The 17,360-nt window shown below is 42.6% G+C and overlaps 1 pseudogene; it reads left to right on the top strand.

Moving 5' to 3' along the window:
* Window positions 1–14,158: 14,158 nt before the first annotated feature.
* LOC112133614 (small nucleolar RNA SNORA70) lies at window positions 14,159–14,275 on the top strand (annotated as a pseudogene).
* Window positions 14,276–17,360: the final 3,085 nt, after the last annotated feature.

Raw genomic sequence — 17,360 nt, 5'->3', positions numbered from 1 at the left:
GGAAAAATAAAACATACAAAAGCAATATTAGGACATTATGAAAAAGAATATGCAAATTCAAGAAAGCACCATTTTGGTATATTATATACACCTGAAAAATATAGTAAGCAATGAGTGGGAAACAACGATGAAACACATTAAGTGGTGGAGACTAGATTAACATAGAGAAATCAATAGTCTTCCTATATAAAAGCAATAACCACTGAGAACATATAATAACAAGGAGACCTCATTTATAATAGCTGCAACAACAAAAATACAAAATATTTAGTAATAAACAAAGAAATACTTAAGATCTATATGAAGAAAACTTTAAAATGCCACTTAGGGATGCAAAAAACTTGAAAAAATTGTAAAGACTAACCCTGTTTTTTCATAGTTAGCTCTGACATAAGAAAAATGCTAATTACCCCTAAGCTAATATATATGTACAATTTTTAAAACATCAACAGAATTTTCATTTAATTACACACCAACTTTAAACTTCATTTGAAAAAATAAACAAGAATAGACTGAAAAGCAGAAGTATTAAGGGAGAACTAACCCTCCCAGATATTGACATATATTAATCTACAATAATAAAAATTAATGTGGTTCTAGAGCATAAATACACAAATAGATTAATGAAACAGAATAAAAAGCAAATTAAATACAAACACCTATGAAAATTTAGTGTCTGATAAAAATAAAATTTAAAATCATTAAGGGAAAATGATACTGGGCCAAGTGGTGGGTTGTCTGAAATGAAAAATTTACTGGTTGGCTTAAGGAGGACTAGACATTACAGAAAACAAGAACAGTGAACTTTAGGCATAACAATTGAAACTATCCAGACTAAAGCCCAGAGGAAAAAAAAAAGCCTTAAAAAATAAACACAGCCTCAGTGACTTGTGGGATAATATGTGCAAATGGAGTCTCAGGAAAGGTAAGGGTGGGCTGGGGGAATTAAGAAATAACATTTGAAGAAATAATGACCAAAATTTTTCCAAATTTGATGAAAAGATACACCCACAGGTCCAAGAAGTTCAGCAAAACTGAAGTGAGATAAAAACAAACACACTAAAATGCATTATAATCAAATGGCTGGAAATCAGTAACAAAGATGAAACCTCAAAGGCAGCCAGAAAACACATACATGCACACTATACATATATGAACAAAGATGAAAATTTGACTGACTTCTCATTAGAAACAATGAAAGCCAAAAGAAAATTGAATGACATCTTTAAAGTTCTGAAAGAAAAAAAACTATTAGTCGAGAATTTATATCCAAAAAAAAATCCCTCAAAAATAAAGACAAAAATTAAAAACATTTTCCGGCAAACAAAAGCTGAGTGTATTCACTGCCAGCAGACTTGCACTAAAAAAAAAAAAGAGGATATTTTTCAAGCTGAAAGAAATAATATCAGATAGAAATTTAGATCTGCATAAAGGAATAAAGAAAACCAGAAATGATAAATATGTGATTAAATATAAAATACTTATTTCTAATTTTTAAACTTATTTTAAAAGACATTTGATTGTTAATAACAGTGTATATGGGGCTTACAACATATGCAGAAATAAACTGTATGACAATGATAATACAAAAGACTGGAAGGGAGAAGTAGAAATATGCTGCTGTCAAGTGGTATAATATTATTTGAAAATACGTTGTGATAAGTTTAAGATTCATATTGTAAACTGTAGAATGACCCTATGAAAATAGTTTTAAAAATGAGCTATAGCCAATAAGCCAACAGGAGATAGAATATTAAAAATAATAAATCCAAAAGAGGGTAGGAAAAGATGAAAAGAAGGAACAAAGATCAATTGAGACAGATAGAAAACAAATAGCATATTTGAACTCAACTATATTAATAGTTGTATTAAATATAAATGGTCAAACACTCAAATTAAAAGGCAGAGATTGTCAAACTAGATAAAACAGTGAGACCCAACAAGTGTTATCTGCAAAAAAATCTACTTTCCCACTTTAAATACAAAAACTCAGAAAAGTTAAAGGCTGGAATAGAAAAAGATATACTAGATAAATAATAATAGGAAAATTGAAATGGCTATATTTATGTCAAATGAAATGGATTTCAAGACAATGATTATTGTTAAAGATGAAAGAAACATTTCATAGTAATACATAATAATACATCAAGAAGGCATAAGACTACATGAGTATATATCCAAAAACAGAACTTCAAAAACTTTATGTAAAGCAAAAACAAAACTGAAAGAAGAGATATAAAATGTTAATACTTCCGTCTTAGTAATTGACGCAAATAGAAATCAGTAGCGATATAGAAGATATGAACCACAGTTGGTCTAAATAACATCTGTAGAACATGACAGCCCAAACCAGCAGAATAATGCCTTTTTTCAAATGGACATAAATGTTCACAAGGATAGACAATTGCATTGGCCATAAAACAAGTCTCAATACATTTAATAGGATTGAAATTATACTTAATATACTCTGTGCCCTAATTAAATTAGAAATTAATAATCCCCATGGGGTCTGTTTTCATGGAGGAAAACCAAAGGAATCGATTGCTAGCAGATATGCTCTAAAAAAAAAATGCTAAAGGATGTTCTTCAGGCTGAAGATAGACGATATCAGAGGAAAACCTGGAACTTAGGAAATGAAGAAAAAACAACAGAAGTATAATAAACATCTGTGTCAATAAATACTATTTCCCTCCTCTTCAGTTACTTAAATTGTGTATGACTATTGAAAGCAAAAATCATTAAATTATATAGTGGAGATTTCAATGTATGTAAATGTAAAGGAACCAATATGATTGGAAGAGTCTATACTTTAGTTGAAGTGGTAAAATACTACCTGTAAGTAGAATGTGGAACTTTAGGTATGTATACTGTAACTCCTAGAGCACCTATAAAATTTTTAAAAACAAAGAAAGATATAGCCAGGAAGCCAGTAGATAAATTGACATGGAATGCTAGTTATTCAAACAAACATTAAATAATATTAAATGTTCAAATAATCCAAAATAAGCTATGAAATAGAAAACAGGAGAACAAAAATTAGAGGTGAAAACGATACAAGATACATCTTTAAATATATTCTAAATTTATTCAGATAGGTTAAAAGTAAAACGATGGAGAAAAATGTACCATACTGGAGTGGCTATGTTATTATCAAAGCAGATTTCAGAGATAAAGAGGGACATTTCATAATAATAAAGGGTTCAATTTACCAAGAAGACATAATCTTAAATGCATATTCACCTAACAACAATATTTCAAAATATATGAAGCAAAAACTAGAACTGAAAGGAGAAACAGACAAATCCATAATTAGAGTTGGAGATGTAACACTTGGTAATCAATAGAAAAAGTAGACATAAAATCAGCAAGTATAGAAGACAGGAACAACACTATTAACCAACTTTACCAAAATAATTTTTTTGTTTTTGAGATGGAGTTTCACTCTTGTTGCCCAAGCTGGAGTGCAATGGCGTGCTCTCAGCTCACTGCAACCTCTGCCACCCGGGTTCAAGCGATTCTCCTGCCTCAGCCTCCCGAGTAGCTGGGATTACAGGCACCTGCCATCATGCCTAGCTAATCTTTTGTATTTTTAGTAGAGACAGGGTTTCACCATGTTAGCCAGGCTGGTCTTGAATCCTGACCTCAGGTGATCTGCCCCCCTCAGCCTCCCAAAGTGCTGGGATTACAGGCGTGAGCCACTGCACCTGGCCCCAAATGATTTTTATACAGAATACTTCACCCAACAAACGCACATTCTTTTCAGGTACACAAGATAGACCGCATTCTGTGCTATAAATAAACCTTAGCAAACGTAAAATAATTGAAAGCAAAGAAAGTATAATCTCTAAACATAATTGAATTAATTTAGAAATCAACATAAAGATATTAGGAAAATGCTAACATTTTAAATTTATTTTTCGTGTATTTTAAACATTGCACAATAAAAATATAAAATAAAACTTGAAATGTTTAAACTAGCCCAGAATGAAAGCTTGGTGAGAATAAAAATAATGATAGTCCCTCATTACTAGACTGTTATCAGAGACTCTGATAAGACTAAAAGTGGTGAGGGGGCATATGGGAGTGAAGTGAAGTCCCCTCACAAGTTTCCAGAACGAAAAATCTACAACGATCAAGAGCATGATAGGATTGTCCAAGATAAATGAAATCTGCAATGTAAATCATTAAATTGTGAAATGTAAGTCATGGTTCTATACCTTCTGTGACATTTGATCAAGGTAGAAGAAAAATTCTGAGAACCTTGCTGTTTCTCCAGCAGCCTGCAGTTGTCACTCCTCCCTTCTCTCTCAACTTTTTCCGACTTTAGAATTTCTGGCAGAGACTGGACCAAAAGTCACAAGGTTTAATGAGCAGTGTCGTTTCAGGCCACGAATTTGTGAGCGCCTGTTTCTGCTCACAGCTCTGCCCACTTCTCTCTCTCTACCATAAAGCTTTTTGGTCAAACTCCACCTAAGCTTAGCAGCTGCCACTATTTCCAGGATCTGGCAACGAGAATAAACTGGTTGAATCCCAGCTGTAGGAATTTGGGCAAGCCACCTGACGGCTTAGCCTCATTTTCCTTAGCTGTGAAATAAAGGCAATTAACCCACCTCACAGGAGTTGTGAGGATGAAATGGAATAATTAAATTATTAAATAGGATAATTTAAATGTAAAGATGTGAAAAGTGCTTTGTCAAGAGGAAAGGCACCTTCCAAGGATTTGTTGCTGAAAGAACCCAGTCTCAGGACCTCGCTGTGGTGTTCACCTGGGGTAGTGGCCAAAGGCGTGGCTTGAATCAGTGAACCATCCATCATACTTACTAGAGAGAGGGCAGAGGTGGCCCTTGACCACCAAAATCCTTGCCTCCCCTTTCATGATGTGGCAGTGGTGCTGGAAAGAGGCTGACCAGCCAGAGACAGCATTTCCCAGCCTCCTTTGCATCTAAGTGTGGCCAGAAGAATAGTTCTTTCCATTGGCCTGTGAGCCACAGCTGTTTTTTAAGAAGCAGGTGTGCCTTCTCCTTGCTCTTTTCTCTTCTTCTGGGTGGCTAGATGTGTATGAAAATAACCAGACCCAGATCATGGTGGAGGAGCCACAAGCCTGAAGGAATCTGAGTCCCAGAATTGCAGCACCTGGAGGAGGAGAGGCACCCAGTCACAAGAAACACCTACTTGGGACCATTATAGAAGCACAAAATAAAACATCTATGATGTTAGAGCAATTACATATTTTGGTGTCTATGTAATAAAGCAGTTGGTATGACCTCAACAAGGAGGCTGTATAGTAAGTTCTGGGTGTAATCTCTTTCTCTGCCAAGATTTTGTGGCCTTGGACTCTTTTATACCTGTTACCTCATCTATAAGTACAGATGATAATGGTTCTTGTCTTATTGGGTTGTTATGAAAGTTAATTGATGTAATGCACAGAAGATGCCAATAACCATATATGTTCAATAAATGTTGGCCATTATTATTAACAGCGTAGAATGATCAGACTTTTAAAAAATTCATTCATTGACTCCAGTAAAGATTTCTACCTCTGCAACTTATCTCCAGGTGACTGTAGCCATTACATGCACAGCCAAACACTTTACAAAGAAATTATTCAGGGACTTCGTGTTTTTCCTAGGCAGTTGCGTCTTTATTTGAATATAGTTAACTGGAAACCTCCAAGCCTAAAGTTTCAGGCTCAGTTTGTACCTGAAGAGTCACACATGTGGACTTAATGATAGTGTGTGACTTGACCTACAATGACTCGGAAGCCCAACTAACCTGTCTGTCCTCTTTACCGTAAAATCCAGAAGTCAGATGCTGTTGCCTTACAGCTGCAGGTCTGATTCTGACCAGCAGAGGGCAGTGCTGCACACAAACGGCTGCAACTTTTGAAGGTACCCAGTGCCTTTTCATTGTCAAGTTTCCGTGTGTGGGGGTGGGTTTTTGCCCCAGTTTTATTCCTTGCCTTGAGAAGAATGGCCATGATATTTCAGAAAAGCATAATTATCCTCAGCTCAGCTTTGATAGTTCTGAGTCTGTTGTATGCTCACTGGCAAATCACATTTTGTGGCCCTGCATGTTGATGCTGGTGGCCCACAGGCTAAAGTGAACATCACGGGAAATATTGAAGGGGAAATAAAGTTATAAAAAGGGCAGCCTGGGAAGGGTGGGGATTGGCCTAGTGATGCTTGGAAGAGGCGTATCTGCTGAATGTGAGAATAGGAGCCCCCGCTTCTTCCCGTATCTGCTGGCACAGCCACCTCCTCCTTGTCCTCCTTTCCTGAGTCACTTACACCCACCTAGCTTCTGCAAATGATTCCACCCCATCTTCTCCCACAACATGGCAAATTCCGGGACTCAGTCCTATGAACCTCAGTAATTCTAAGTTGTGTGATACATTTCAGAATCTCTCCTATATGAAATTTTCTGGAAACACACATGCCCATGGCTCACTCTAGACCTCCTGAATCAGATGCTAGGGTGGGTGAGAGTTTTAAGGAGCTCCTAGGATGATCAAGGTTGGTTCAAGCACCCCACACCAACCCTGAGAACCACTGGTATAGTTAATGAAGACCTGGGAGAGGCAAATGGCAGAAGAATGGAGAGGAGGGGACAGCTGGGGTGGAGCTGACGTGATTCAGTGATCCATTGCTTCTGTTACTATCCCCATTTTCCCCAAAGGGAAATTTGCAGCCCACATATAGTGACAGGTGATCTCACTGCTTTCTTTTTCTTTTTTTTTTTTTTTGAGACGGAGTCTCACTCTTCACCCAGGCTGGAGAGCAGTGGCACAATCTTGGCTCACTGCAGCCTCTGTCTCCTGGGTTCAAGCGATTCTCCTGCCTCAGCCTCCTAAGTAGTAGGGATTACAGGCCCCCGCCACCATGCCCAACTAAATTTTGTATTTTTAGTAGAGATGGGGGTTTCGCCAAGTTGGCCAGGCTGGTCTTGAACCCCTGACCTCAGGTGATCCACCCACCTCGGCCTCCCAAAGTGCTGGGATTACAGGGATGAGCCACCATGCCTGGCCGTCACTGCTTTCTTAATGGAGAGAAGGAAAGCTCTTCAACTGTTCTCCTGCCTCCCTCACTCTTGCCCTGGGTTCTTATCCATATTCTGCATCTTTCCTCCTCTCTGACTGCTTGGCCTCTCTCCGCCTCCACCAGTGCCTGAGCCCACCTTCTCTGCCTCCTCCCATTACCCGTTCCCCACCTGCACCTTTGGTGTCACCCTCTCCAGGGATGCATTTCCTCCTGCCCTCAGCCCCATCACCTGTCTTCAAAACTTGCCTCCCTCTCACTGTCTTACGGGCTCTCTCCTCTCCTGGTGCTCCTCTCACTCTTTCCCTACTTCCCTGTCCCCTCCTTCTTTTTGCTGGTCTTAGTCACTCCTTTACATGACTATCAACACATCCTCTGAACTGGCCCCTCGGTCTCCCCCAGGCTCCCCTCCAGACTGAGTCCAGATAGGTTCTTCTAGCATGCTAATCTGACATTGCCTTGCACTGACCTAAAAAACCTTCACTGCCCCTGCCCCACACCCCTCACTTATCACACAGGCCTCCCTGCCTACTCTTCCCACCCTCTGGACTTTTCGCTCTAGCAGTACGCGTCTGTGAGCCTCTTAAGGAATGTTTGCTTTTGCCTGGCACTCCTTTCCCCATCTTGCTTCCTAAAATGAGCTCCCATTCATTCTACAAAACCCAGCTCAGGTACCACCTCCCCTGAAAAGCCTTTCCTTGTACCCTCGGACTGATTTCATCATTCTGTCTTCTGTGATAGCTCTGGCTTAATATCAGCTTCTCATTGTTGTAACTTCTTGCTCTGAAACCTTGGAATCATGACGTATTCCTTCTCCCCATAATTTATTCATTTACAATTATCTCTTCCTTTCTAAGTGTTGAGCTTCTTGAGAATGTAGACTGGGAATTATTAATCTTGGGGCTCCAATTCCTAGCACGGTGTCTCACTCAGTAATTGTGGGACAGAATTGGGGGAAAGCTAGTCTGTCTGCTTCCTTTCACGGATGGACTTCTTTGAAATAGCAGATGCCTGCCTGCCTTTGTAGTGTTTCTACTCCCACCCATCCCTTCACCCACTAAAATCTGTTTTCCTCACATATTTACAATCTTTGAAAGAAACAAATGACTCAGCCACCATGTCTGAAGTCTGTGCCCATTCACTTCTCTTCTTCATCCTCTCCGCATCATTTGTCACTATTGACTACACCCTCCCTGAAGTTCTTCCCTTGGTTTCTGTAGTGGATAGTCACTGTCTTGGTTGTGTCAACTCCACCTTCTTCTGGGAGCGGCACCCCAGTGTTCCTCTAGGGAACCAACCCTCTCCCACCCTCAGCATCCCATGTTCAGTGTCCAGGTTGAGGTGCTGCTCTCTCCAAGACCAGCAAGTCAGAGCTGAGTGTGGCTTCACATCCGAGCATAGCCACCTCTTGGCCCCAGAGATTGGCTCAGAGGTGAGCATGTAATGGCAACCACTGGAACTGTTTGTTCCTCCTGCTGCAGAAGATAGAATGGAGTTCCTGACTGCTATTTTGTCACCATAAAGAGAAGAGTCCTGACAACAGAGGAAAGTAGAATACAGCGTAGGAGTAAAAATAAGTCTCAAAGTCTTTGAGCCACCGAATGCGTCTGAATGTGGACTACCCTGGACTTACCAGTTATATGAGGCAATATCTCTCTTTTTTTATTAAACCAATTTAATTTTTTCTTATCACTTGCAAAAAAAATCTTGACAAATTATGGTTGTGATGATCTGCAGTATCTCAGATCTCCACCTACATTCTCTTTCTCCTTCACTGGTTTTTTATTCTCCTCCTATCTCATGTATGGGATCCTGATGCTAATAATAGAAATTTCCATTGCAGAATACTTTAGCACTTGCAACTTACCTGTCCACAGCCCTCACCAGCATTCACATTCTTCCGTATTGAACACACCAACTCTGAAGCTTCAATTCTTATTTCTATATAACAAACCAAATTGTCACCTCCAATTCCAACTTCTCCACAAATTCCTGCCCTCATTTTTCTAATCACCTGCCACTCATCATCAGAATCCCACCAATACTACCAACTTACCTAAGGTCTAATTCTTCCTTCACAATTTCTCTTTTTCCAAATCCATTGCTCTTTCTGATTATTCTAATTTTGATCAAGGTATTAACACCTTCCAGTTTCCTCTGGTTTAAAATCCTAGGGTTATCTTTAATCACTCTTTCTCTATACCTCCCAGTTCAGCCCCAAAACACACACAGTTGCGAAGTCCTTTTGAGTTGATTTCTGGAATGCCTTTTCTCTGTTCCCCCATCCTATCCTCACCACCATTATGTCCTGATTAGGGACTTTAACTTCCTTTATCTAGATTCTAGTCTGTTACCGTGGCCTCACTCCTCCCTACCCAGCAGCCCGGGGTATTCCTATAGGGCAGTTCTGAGTCCATCAGGCCTCTGCTCCAAACATCTTGAATGGTGGGCTCCTCACTGACATGCAGGCCCTCAGGGTTCTCGCCATCTGCTTATTCCCTACCTGTTCCCTCTCTTCAGGGGCTTCTCTCTCAAGGGTGGCTGCCTTTCCCTCTCTCATGTTTTATATGTGGAGCTCTGACACCTAGAAATTGTCCCCAGCCCCACTCCCCATCTCTATTGAAATTCCAGCCACTTTCACCCCAGGCTAAAGGTCATCTCCTTTCCTCTAGTGACCAGAGAGGGAAGTACAGTATAGACGGCAGCACAGTTTGCGAGCACCAGAGCTGGTCATCCACAGATGCTCACACTGGTGCCAACCCAAGGTGAACACTCTAAGTGTGTGCTGAACAAGGTGAGCACTCTACGTGTGTGCTGTAGACTTGGCTCGGTCCTGTCACCCTCCCACCTGTGACTCACACCTGGGTCAACGTGCTTCTGACTCCCATTGAGTCAGAGAGCTGACACATGCGTGGCAGTAGGGGACTGTACACCATCTCTCGGGCTGGAACCAAAGCAAACCAAAATGAAACAACCAGAAAGCTTAGTCAACACGCATGTGATATCCTGCATTGAGGTTCAAATTGTGAATTCAGTGGTGTGGAATGGGGGAGGTTAGGTGTTCTGGGGAGGACTTAGGGTTTTGGGAGTTTGGGTGGACTCTGAGCTCTATATGAACCAGCAGAGGGCCAGAGCTGTCAAGAGAGTGAATGACATCAGAGGCTTTGTGAATAAAAGGCGGTATGTGGAGCAAGAGAAATGGCAGCCCCCCCGTTGCCCATCCACGCTGTCAGGGATTGAGGTCTGATCCAGGCAGCTCATGTCAAGAAGGAATGGACCAACTGCAGCCAGCCTCAGGCAGGATCACGGCCATGACCCAGTGAGTCAGGAAACCAGAACAACTGAGGCACAGGTAGAATACTGGGCTGAAAAGAAGACTTGGCAGGGACATGAGAGCTGTCTTCAAACATTTGGAGGCTGTCTTCTGCTTTCTAAAAGGAGTTAAACTTTGCTATGTAGCTAAGGAAGGTGGACTTAGGGTCACTGGATAAAAACTGTAGAGGGGCATTTTAGCTTAGGAACAGGAAAAAATTTTTGAATGCAAATATGTTCATTATATATATGCGGTGGGATTTGGGGGGGAATTTTTACCTTTTTGCTTTATTTTTCCTATGAATTTTTGTTCTGATTTATAGATGTATGTGTTTTGTACTGAAGGGGACTTGGGTTGTTTTTGACTGGCCAGAGCCCATTGCCCCTTCTGGTCTCAGTCCCCAGGTTTTGTTTTGGGGAGCAGCCCCATCCCTACTCCCAATGATTTGGGTGGAGCTGTGCCTGCTGTCTGGCTCCAGGGGTGTTTCTGTAGCAGGCCTGGTCCATTTGTGTCCTCCATCCCTGGCCACAGTGATTAGTCTAGGCATCAGCCCTGACTCCATCTGGCCTGAGAGTTGCCCAAGGCTAGCAGGAAAGAGCTGCCCTCTTCTGCCTGGGTTGCTGAGCAGACAGGAGCTTTGGGCAGGCAGTGGCTGTCTTGCCTTCACAAGGGGAAAGCCTGCCTAACAAGGAAGCAACACCTGAGGGAAGCAAAGCTGAGAGATTCAGAGTAGATGTCATTTGAGCCCCTACATTCAGTCTCAACTGAAGCCAGGACTATTTTCTGGACATTTCAGTGCTATGAGGCACTCAATTACCTTTTTTGCTTCAACCAGGTTGTCAATTTCCTGTCTCTTATAACCAAAGAAGTCCTGATGGATATCGACAGATACAGACTTTGTCTATCATTTATCTTTGGGATGCTGACCTGTCTGGCAATTGAATGACTACAGATACTTAAGAAAGGTCATAAAACCACTGACAGTTTAGGATCCCATAAGGGACCCTGGATAAGTCAGCTTTAGATGGCCTTTCAGATTCTGAGAATCTGTTCTGGACTCATCTGTGAATGCTGCTTCTCCTCTTTCTAAAACATCTTGTTCCCTTTGCAAAGCTCCCTTCCCTTTGGGAGCATCTCACATTCTGCCCCGAGCTCCTGACGCCACCTGAGCTCCTGATGCCACCTCCTGTCTCCCCCATTAGGTCATGACCATTTTCAGTAAATGTGATGGTAAGTTTTGCTTCTCAGCTCGATTAGTGTTATGAAAAGGAAGGGAGGGAGGAAAGAAGAGAAAGGAAAAAAGCAGAAGGAAAAGGAAGGCAAGAAATTTACTTTTTATGGTATTTTAAGCGCTTAATTGTGATGCTTCATCCAGTCTCAATCAAATTCTTGATTCATAATTCCTCCCTGTTGTGTTTGCTTCCTTTAAAATTCAAAATGTTCATCATTTTTTAAAAATAAAGTCTATGGACGATAGTGTTATTTAGCAAAGACAGCTTGTATTGGAAGGTTTCATTCTAAACTCCAGTTCCACCCTCTCTTGACTTGTTCTTCTTACTTACCTCTCTATTTTCTGGTGAGTTTGTTAATTTCCTTAATAAACCTTCTTTATCAATGAAGTGGTCAGACCCACAGATACTTGAATCATAATAGTATATCTAGATAATTGCAGAGGATCCTTCCAGCAGTTTTTAAACAAGGGACACTATTGTCTTGTCTTACTTCCCTAAGGAAAATCAGATAATGAGATAATCCTCCCCAGCAAGTCACAGAAGGAAATACTCTGCCTATGAGGAGGCTTCTCTGTTTTCTTTACCTGAGACTCGCCAAAAACAAAAATTAAATATATATGTATATATATGTATATATTTGTGTATATATATGTATATATGTGTGTGTGTATATATATATACACACACCCTAAACACCTTCCACCTTTCATTGCCTGGAAGGTTTTTCTGTCTAGACATTTCTTCAGCAGTTACAATGGTGCTGAGTGTAATTGTGGCAGGGCCAGCTGGCCCAGACATCCTTAAAGGGGCCTCTGCATTGCAATGTATTTAAAATAGTCGTCACTGCCTCAAGTGGATGAGATTTCTGAGAGAATAATGCTGTTTGCTAATGCATCCAAACATTTGTATTTAAATGCTTATTGAGAATCCAAGGTGTACAGCACTCCATTAAACGCTGCAGGAGAAGATGCCAAACACGGGGCCCCATCCTTGCTCTCCAGGAGTTTATCATCTAATTAGAGAGACAGGAAACAATGCACACACAAACTGTCCTTTCGGTTGAGGACCTGAAATCCGAGCGTCTCAACCCTGGCCAATTAACGTCAGCTAAAGAGATTTAGAAACAATATTGGATGTCTGAGCCTCACCCCAGACAATTACATGAGAAATGTCTGGATAGATCCCATGCGTTAGTTTTTTAACTGCTCTGCCCCATGCAATTCTAAGCTGCAATCAGATGTGAGAAATGTTGGCCTAAATCCCACCTTTCCTTAAAGATAGGGATCAGTTTGCTCTCCCTGATTTCCCCAATCAGAAGGAATATTACTGATTGATTTTCAAAGGTCCCAGTGCTTCCATCAAAGAAACACACGGGAAACCTCAGACCAAGCCCTCGTCCCCAGACATCTCAAGGGGGAGGAGAACACAGCAGGAAAGTCAGTATCCTGCAGCCCTAGCCCACACCTGGAAGGTTTCCTTACTTGGTGTTGATTAAAGGCAAGTTTCCATCAGCGAGGCTCTGGTGATGCCAGAGAATTTAAAAGGCCACAGTCAACCCAAATACAGTTCAACTCTGAGATCAGCCATATTTCTTGGCAGCCCCTTGGCTTACTGCAAAGTACCTATGTTCGTAAACTTGGGGTCCAGTGGTTATCTGACCCCAAAGGACACAGATGTTTCACTTCATAAGACTGGAATCTTCTGGAAGCAACAGAGGTTGGCTTAGATTTTCTCCTCTTAGGCCTCCAAATTTGGACCATATTCCTGTCCAATGCAGGTGCAGCATCCCGGCTAATGAGGCAAATTGGACCCTGCGTCCCAGAACAGACATTCTTAGGCACTGACGATGGCTGCCTGGCTGGGAGATGCAGCTTAGTCTTGATTAAAGTTGTCTTTTATTTCCCTTTGTCTGAGTGAGCCCATCCAGTCAGCACTAATCCATTTGTCCAAAGGATTCTAACTTAATCGCCAGCACTTGCGGCCAAAGCCTCTGATGCTCTGACCCATCTCTGTAATTGTCCTGACCAATATATCTGCCTCCACTCACTAATGCCTCAGGCCAGGCTCCAAGCTGTACCTCAGAATGTGATTAATCAAGAACATCAGAGGAGGGGAGATGCAGACTGGAAACTTTTTATATGCTAGGGGGAAAGAAGCCAGAGTTTGAGCAAAGGAGACGTCAGCTTCCAAATAAGGTTCCTAAGTGCGCATGCCGATGCATTGCTCAGTAGTCGCCGGGTTTTCAGGCTCCAGAAGCTTACTCAGGACTTATTGCTGCACAGGTAACAGAAGCTTTCTTACCAATAGAAAAGTCCGGTCCTCAGGCCCACATGGATACCCAGTTTCAGAGCAGTGCAGACCTTCCAGAAAGGACTTTGGCACCAGAAGTTCTTCTCCCTGGGTCTCAAGCTGTGTTTTCTGGGAAGCAGTGACACCTGGTATTCTAATCCCTCAACTGCCTCCCAGGCTCTGGGTCTGGGTGAGATCAGACCACACGACTCCCTTCTGCTCTCAGCGCTTCTGCCCCGTATCTCCAAGGGTTATCATTTTAAATGCCGCCTCAAGAACTCCTCTAGTCTCTGCTGCTGATTAAGCCCACTCTTCTTTCTACGTGCAGCCTCTGCACGCAGCAGCCCCTCAGAGGTGTAGCAGCCTGCTGCTGGTATGAGTTACCCTGAGGGACCCTGGAGACGGATCTTTCCAATGGATGTTCCTATCTCTGACCCCAAGCTGTCCCCACCTTCGGCTCCAGACAGGCATGTGGGGGGGTCTTTGGAGAGCCCCAGGGCACAGTGGCCAGGGTTCACCTTAGCCACATTGCCGTGTCCATCAGCACCACACTGCAGAACAAGGAGCATGTGATCGAGGCCCACATGGGGGTCAACTTCAAGTTCCCTGACTGCCAGGCAATCCACATCTCCAAGAAGTGGGGCTTTACCAGGTTTAATGCAGATGAATTTGAAGACATGGCTGAGAAACATCTCATCCCGATGGCTGTGGGGTTAAGTTCATCCCCAGTTGCAGCCCCTGGACAAGTGGCGGGCCCTGCTATGGTAAGTGCTCCTATTGCACCGCCCCCTCCTTACTCATGTCCACTGAGAAATCCCACTCCTCGTTAAAAAAAAAAAAAAACAGAGACAGAGAGAGAGAGAGCTCTTCTAGTCGATTTTGCCTTCTGATGCCATTTGGGTTTTTAGTTTTGTTTCAGAGACAGGGCCCCACTCTGTCACCCAGGCTGGAGTGTAGTGCTGCCATTTCAGTTCATTGCAACCTCCATCTCCAGGGTTCAAGCGATTCTTCTGCCTCAGCCTCCCAAGTAGCTGGATTACAGGTCTGCGCCACCATGCTCAGCTAATTTTTGAAATTTTTATAGAGACGGGGTTTCACCATGTTGCCTAAGCTGGTCTCAAACTCCTGGCCTCAAGTGATCCACCAGCCTCCGCCTCCCAAAGTGCCAGATTACAGGCGTGAGAGCCACAGCACCCGACCATGGTGCCATTTTGAACGAGCTTGGGAGGGGTTTGAAAATGCCTTTCTTGAACCTGTCCTTGCAGAGGGTGTTGCCACTGACATCGCAGCAATAGGAGGTGGGAGCTGCTTTTCTGAGAGAGGCAGGGAATTTTGCTCATAAAGTCACCAGCAACACTAGCTGCATTCTAATCACTCATTCCACCACGTTCACTTAGTTTCTATAATACTACAGGTTAGTTTTCACTTCAGTAGGTGCTGATCTGTTTGCCCTAAAGGATGCAAAGCTGAGTAAGAAGTATCCCACTGCAGGGAGCTTCTGCTCTAAGGAGCGTGGGGAGGGCAATGATGCTGAGGATTCCTGGGCTTGGGTATCAATGGCAAGTGAGGTGATATTGACATCAAGACCTCATCTCAAATGAAACCTCATTGCTTCTTTTAGATCAGTCATGAAAGGAGCAATTCCTCATCCCAATGCAGTCTCAGAATGAGGAAAGTGATTTTGTTTTTAATCATTCTTATCCCAGGTTGTCTCAGAGGGCAACCCCTCAATCATCCACTTCCTGCCAACTTCCTCTGGTCTTGTGTCTCATCACCTTTGTGGTGACTGATGTGGGTTTCCTTGTGTGTCTCCTCGTGTGTCCTATTCACAGCCACAGCATTTTCCTTCTTTAAGAGGAAGAGTCATAGCTGTAATCCCAGCACCTTGGGAGGCCGAGGTGGGCGGATCACGAGGTCAGGAGATCAAGACCATCCTGGCTAACATGGTGAAACCCCATCTCTACTAAAAATACAAAAAACAAAATTAGCTACTCGGGAGGCTGAGGCAGGAGAATGGTGTGAACCTGGGAGGCGGAGCTTGCAGTGAGCTGAGATTGCGCCCCTGCACTCCAGCCTGGGCGACAGAGCGAGACTCCGTCTCAAAAAAAAAAAAAGAAAGAAAAAGAGGAAGAGAAGCTTAGGAGTTCTACCTAAGAGTGTGCTCCCTCAGGTGAGTATTCCTCCCATACCGCTGCTGTGTAAGGCAGAGTAAGGCAAAACCCAAACAAATTGGCAGATTTAGCACCTTTTCCCAGCCCTCAAAATGTTTTATTTAGAAGAAAGATTAATTAAATACAAAAAGGCAGAAGATGTTCTTACACTAAACTTTCCAGGGAAGTCCCTCAATTCTCTCCTTTATCTTCACCCATGGAAAGTCAGTCAAAGAGAGACCATCTTCAACCACTGCGTGCCCAGAGTTCTGTCCTCGTGAGTCCCTGCATCTTTTGTCCTCAATCTGTTTACCAGGGGAAGGTTTTGTTTGGCCACCCTCAATCTCACGTCCGAATTTTCCCATTTCAGTGCTTCTTCCTTTCCTCAGTCAGCCTTTTTGGACAAATCTCTTAAAGAAGGTACTTAACCTTGACTGCATACTAGACGCACCCCAGGAGCATTAAGTACTGATGCCTGGGTCCCACTCCCAGGATTCTGACTCCATTGTTCGGGGTGGGCTTGGGAATTGCATGTTTAAAGCTTCCCTGGCGATTCTGATGGGCAGGGAGGCTGAGCGCCCATTAGAGGGCTGTGACTGGTTTCCTCCTGCAGGCTTTCCCTTACTCTTCATATTCTATGCTCTCCATAGTCATTATTGTACCTTATTATAAAGAAAGAACTAAAGCCAGGGCAATAGGCTCATTCTAGAAGTTAAAACATTATAGCATCACAAGAATTGATCTCCCTGGTTTCAGGCCAGTACTATGGGACCTCTGGCTCCTGGCTCGAATTTTATCCTCAGTGTCACCAGGTCACAGAAGTACTGCCCGTGTTTCTGCATAGAGTTGTAAAAACATGACCACACTTTTGTATCCTAAAAAAGCCACACTATGGGGCTGTTACTCCCTGTGAGCCTTGGGCCTGTATGGCACTACAGTGTGTCTTTTTCTGCTCCTTTGTCTCTACTTACCTCTGCCCCTCAGTTTTTCTACCTAAAAAAAACCAAAAAAACAAAAAAACACCTTGACTGTATTATAAAATAGGATGAAAATACTTGAATTTTTTTACATTTATTTATACAATTTTTTTTTCTTTGAGACAGAATCTTGCTCTGTTGCCCAGGCTGGAGTGCAGTGGCACCATCTCAGCTCATTGCAACCTCCACTTTCTGGGTTCAAGTAATTCTCTCTGCCTCAGCCTACCGAGTAGCTGGGATTACAGGTGCCTGCCATTATACCCAGTTAATTTTTTTGTATTTTTAATAGAGATAGGGTTTGGCCATGTTGGCCAGGCTGGTCTCGAACTCCTGATCTCAGGTGATCCACCTGCCTCAGCCTCCCA

This window comes from Pongo abelii, chromosome 4 (genome assembly GCF_028885655.2).
Source record: "Pongo abelii isolate AG06213 chromosome 4, NHGRI_mPonAbe1-v2.0_pri, whole genome shotgun sequence".
In the NCBI taxonomy this organism is placed as follows: Eukaryota; Metazoa; Chordata; class Mammalia; order Primates; family Hominidae; genus Pongo; species Pongo abelii.
The sequence above is the reverse complement of the archived record's forward strand: the minus strand, read 5'-3'. Positions and strand labels throughout refer to the sequence as shown.